The sequence below is a fragment of the Salmo salar genome, unplaced genomic scaffold (genome assembly GCF_965601325.2).
Source record: "Salmo salar unplaced genomic scaffold, fSalSal1 ptg000360l, whole genome shotgun sequence".
NCBI lineage: Eukaryota > Metazoa > Chordata > Actinopteri > Salmoniformes > Salmonidae > Salmo > Salmo salar.
The window spans coordinates 1,336,898-1,342,897 of NW_027675360.1; positions in this window are offsets into that span (position 1 = coordinate 1,336,898).

Consider the following 6,000-nt stretch of genomic DNA (forward strand, 5'->3'; position numbering starts at 1 on the left):
CAGTCAGCTGCTGCTGCTCCAATACAGTATGAGGTGAGACGGTGAACTGATGTTGAACCGGGCAGTCAGCTGCTGCTGCTCCAATACAGTATGAGGTGAGACGGTGAACTGATGGTGAACTGGGCAGTCAGCTGCTGCTGCTCCAATACAGTATGAGGTGAGACGGTGAACTGATGTTGAATCATAATGATTAAGTTAATTAAAATGAATTAGTGATACTATTAAAAAATTGTATTTGTCGTATTAAATATATTACTCTATTGTTATCAGATAGAAACATGATGGAATATTGTACATCATATTAGCATCAACATACATTATTGTTTCATACAATTTCACATAATAAGGATATTTAATATTTTCAAGTTCAGAACCCATCACCTGCTATGTAAAAGAGACAGAAGAATGCACAATGGTCAATGCTATCTGGGATCCTTGGGACATCCCTACCCTAAACCCTAACCTTAACCCCTACCTTAACCATTTTAAATGTCAACTTCAACGGGCTAGGGACGTCCCAAGGATGTATCTCTACCTGAAAATACATGATCTAAGTGATTGATAGTTGGTATTCAGCAGTCATAAAGCCTTATTTACTTGAATGAACTACTAAAATAGTGATTTAGTCAGACAGCATAGACAGCAGCTCTACACTTTATTGACTGACTGATCCATTCATCCTTCCATCCCTCCTCAGCCTTCCTCTCCTCTGAAGACCCAGTGAGGGTGGAGCTCAGTCAGAGAGCTGTTGAGGGACTGGTTAGGAACACTTCTACAGCCAGAGAGGTGAGAGGTCACACATGATTTAGATGGTAAATATTTATGTCCCCTTAGCGGTTCATCACATCAGCAAAAAGGAATATGTTCCATCTATGTTCATTTACATTAGTGCAAATTGTCCACTGATATTGGTGTAATTTCTCACCCCTTTTGGCTGTATGAAAGTTAATTTCCCCTCAGACACACACATTTGTTCTTTGATATTATGAAGGTCATTTGTGTCAAATGTACCTTTCCCCACTCATTCACCCCATCTCTTTACATTGCTGATGCATATTCAGTGGCCTGGCTGCATCCAGACTTTGTCAAAGGCCCATCCTGGTAGATCTGAACCTAATGCAGCTTGGAGTGATCAGATGACAGAAGTCACATTTAGGTGCCAGGTGTAACTGAGGCCATAGATGCTCCATATCCATTACTTTGAGTGTAATATATAATATGACTAAATGTGTTTCTGTGTTGCAGGGACAGTCAAGAAATGGAACAGCAAGGCCACAGAACATGACATAAGCAGAGCTGTGGGAGACCACCTCAAGCCCCTGGTAGAGCCGGGGGTGGTGTTTACCACTCCACCACGCCTTCAGCAGGCTGGAAAAGTGGGATTGATCTGGTTGATCCATTTGTTTGTTTCGGTTTGCAGTAGTTGAATCCTTTGACGTATTGTTGAATTAAACATTTATCTTCAACAAATGCACTGGGTTGGTTGAAAAGTGATACTAAACGTACATACCAGCACTATTTTGACATAGTGGGAAATATACTGAATTTATACTTTTTTCATAATAAGATGGACCAAGATACATATTGGTTTAGCAAGAGTCTGTTGATTGTCAGTCATTGGGTTCATTTATTTTGCAATATGTTCAAATCAAGCTTTATTTATACAGCACATTTCAGACATGGATGCTTCACAGGAAAAAAATAAAACAATGAAAATAAACAGAAATATTTACCACAACAAACAGAAGATTAACAACTGAAAGACGAATTAGCATTCTAAGGAAAATCCCTTGATTAAAATATTAATTGGATGCAGCATCCAACCCCAAATATAAGCATGTTTTTAGGAGGGGCTCTGAAAGACACTATGGGGGTGTCCACTGAAAGTTGACTAGTAACAACAACTGGGACCTAAAAGACACCCACCATGAGACCCACTAAATCTGCCCAAGAAGAGGAAAACAAAAGACATATCCACACCAAACTTAAAGACAGGAAGTAAACCAAAAAGGTGGAGCAACTAAAGGTGTTGACTCTCCACATGTATCAAGACAACTGGAGCACTGGGCCAGACACTCTTAAATAGAACCTGGACCAGCTCAGGTGAAACACCTTCCCACTAACGAGATGGACAAGCCAGCACAGGTGTAACACATACTGACTAACGAGGTGACACCAATCAGTGCGTCCTACGTGCTAACGAGCTAGACGTGCTAGACGTGCTAACGAGCTAGACGTGCTGACGAGCTATACGTGCTAACGAGCTATATGTGCTAACGAGCTATACGTGCTAACGAGCTATACGTGGTAACGAGCTATACGTGCTAAAGTCCAACCTCAAAACATAAATGGAAAAACCAAAGCCTGTAACACCTTATGACAACAAATATATCCTATATTTTTGTTGGAAAAGTTTGCTCACCACCAAAAGAAAACAACTTCCATTTCACATTATAATCAACTACAATGCTTCACCTTCACCAATATAAACATGGTGTCTACTGGCTGTCAACAATTAAAAACAAGAAAAAACACGTATTTCTAAATAATAATATACATTCGGATTATTTGTTTCTCCTTTTTCTTTCTATAGAATCCTAAATCCCACTAGCTTCTAGAACACTCGTCTTCCTAAAACCCACTAGCTTCTAGAACTCTCGTCTTCCTAAAACTCACTAGCTTCTAGAACTCTCGTCTTCCTAAAACTCACTAGCTTCTAGAACTCTCCTCTTCCTAAAACTCACTAGCTTCTAGAACTCTCGTCTTCCTAAAACTCACTAGCTTCTAGAACACTCATCTTCCTAAAACTCACTAGCTTCTAGAACTCTCCTCTTCCTAAAACTCACTAGCTTCTAGAACACTCGTCTTCCTAAAACTAACTAGCTTCTAGAACTCTCCTCTTCCTAAAACTCACTAGCTTCTAGAACACTCATGTTCCTAAAACTCACTAGCTTCTAGAACTCTCGTCTTCCTAAAACCCACTAGTTTCTAGAACTCTCGTCTTCCTAAAACTCACTAGCTTCTAGAACTCTCCTCTTCCTAAAACTCACTAGCTTCTAGAACACTCGTCTTCCTAAAACTCACTAGATTCTAGAACTCTCCTCTTTCTAAATCCCACTAGCTTCTAGAACTCTCGTCTTCCTAAATCACACTAGCTTCTAGAACACTCGTCTCCTTGGAACGAGCCCAAACAAAACTCATCTCCAATACGGAAAAACGTGCAGTCAAAATAAATAAAGATCCATAGCAACGCACTAGCTAAACGCAAAACACAAATCTTATATCCATTTGGGGGGAAATCAGGTTGAACCTGCTCTTGAAACTAACACAACAACACAAAAAACACATGGAAATGGAGATATCTTTTACCTCACTGGTTAGAGGACAACCTGCAGAAGACAGTCAGCTACATTTTGGAGTGATGCATTTAAATTTAGGGGTCCCTAAACAAAGGAACACAACACTTATTTGTCATAACTCATCGATATCATGTTGAAATCAATTGTGCCGAGAGGAAGGAGATGAGGTTGCACGTCCTGTTAAAACTAACAGCTCAAAAACCACACAGAATCTGGGAATAGTGTGTACATCCCTGGTTAGAGGACAATTTGTAGAAAACAGCCAGATACATTTTGATTCCAGTGGGTCACCAACATGGTAAGTGTAACACAACTCTTTTTGTGTTAGTCACTTTTTGTTAAATCTCATAAATAGTAACTCTTCCATTTCAGAGCCTGGATTTTCCCCCTGAGGCTAATATCCATATCATGTTGAAATCAATAGAACAGGGGACAAACGTTTAGGGTTCTACATTGTGACATCATTAATATACACCTACTACAATGTTAAAACATTCTACAATGTGACATCATTAAAATACTCATAATAATTCATTGATATCATGAAACAACTCCTTCATGTATTTTCTGATGTTTGATCAGAGGTCTTTTATCAGAGAATCTCTTCCCACATTGACCACAGCCAAAATATTTCTCTCCTGTGTGTATTCTCTGGTGCACTGTCAGATATCCAGATAGACCAAAACTCTTCCCACATTGACCACAGCTATAAGGTTTCTCTCCTGTGTGTGTTCTCTGGTGCACTGTCAGATTGCTAGATTGACCAAAACTCTTCCCACATTGATCACAGCTATAGGGTTTCTGTCCTGTATGTATTCTCTGGTGCACTGTCAGATTGCTAGATTGACCAAAACTCTTCCCACATTGACCACAGCTATAAGATTTCTCTCCTGTGTGTGTTCTCTGGTGTAATGTCAGAGAGCCAGATGTAGTAAATCTCTTCCCACATTGAGTACAGCTAAATGGTTTCTCTCCTGTGTGGATTCTTTGATGAATTTTAATGCCTGATGAGGTGAATATCTTCCCACAGTCAGAGCAGCAGTGAGTTCTCTTCCCTGTGGATCTCTGCAGGTGTTTCTTGAGGAGTTCTGATCTGGAGAGACTCTTCTCTGCCTCTTCAGCATCATGATGTTGTTGAGGCTCCCCAGAGGATCCACAATAGTAAAGTTTCTCTCCTGTGTGAACAACAAAGTCAGACAGATGATTAAAGGCCCACAACAGCGGTAATCCACTGTAAAAGGTGATGCCAACAGCGTAGCCATGATGTTGGACAACAATTGACGTCTGTAATGAATGTTAGAATTATTTGACAATTGTCTTAAAATGAGCAAGAAAAGTAATATTTTGTCTTGTTTTCACATTAGTAGTAACATCGATGATTGTAGGCTAGAAATAAGTTATTACAGTTGTTGAAACTCTAAGCAGTGTGCCAGACGACTTTTGGTCTCCAATATAGGCCCCTTTCTGTGTTTGCTAAAATTGCGGCACGAGGGCAATTTGATTGTAGAAACTCCTCCCCACTAATGAGGAAACCACTAGTTATGGATGTACTATATCTGGTAATGAGGAAACCACTAGTTATGGATGTAGTATATCTGGTAATGAGGAAACCACTAGTTATGGATGTAGTATATCTGCTAATGAGGAAACCACTAGTTATGGATGTAGTATATCTGCTAATGAGGAAACCACTAGTTATGGATGTAGTATATCTGGTAATGAGGAAACCACTAGTTATGGATGTAGTATATCTGGTAATGAGGAAACCACTAGTTATGGATGTACTATATCTGCTAATGAGGAAACCACTAGTTATGGATGTAGTATATCTGGTAATGAGGAAACCACTAGTTATGGATGTAGTATATCTGGTAATGAGGAAACCACTAGTTATGGATGTAGTATATCTGGTAATGAGGAAACAGCTAGTTATGGATGTAGTATATCTGGTAATGAGGAAACCACTAGTTATGGATGTAGTATATCTGCTAATGAGGAAACCACTAGTTATGGATGTAGTATATCTGGTAATGAGGAAACCACTAGTTATGGATGAAGTATATCTGCTAATGAGGAAACCACTAGTTATGGATGTAGTATATCTGCTAATGAGGAAACCACTAGTTATGGATGTAGTATATCTGGTAATGAGGAAACCACTAGTTATGGATGTAGTATATCTGGTAATGAGGAAACCACTAGTTATGGATGTAGTATATCTGGTAATGAGGAAACCACTAGTTATGGATGTAGTATATCTGGTAATGAGGAAACCACTAGTTATGGATGTAGTATATCTGGTAATGAGGAAACCACTTGTTATGGATGTAGTATATCTGGTAATGAGGAAACCACTAGTTATGGATGTAGTATATCTGGTAATGAGGAAACCACTAGTTATGGATGTAGTATATCTGGTAATGAGGAAACCACTAGTTATGGATGTAGTATATCTGTTAATGAGGAAACAGCTAGTTATGGATGTAGTATATCTGCTAATGAGGAAACCACTAGTTATGGATGTAGTATATCTGGTAATGAGGAAACCACTAGTTATGGATGTAGTATATCTGGTAATGAGGAAACCACTAGTTATGGATGTAGTATATCTGCCTGGAGCAAAAATGGTGAGAAAAGATTT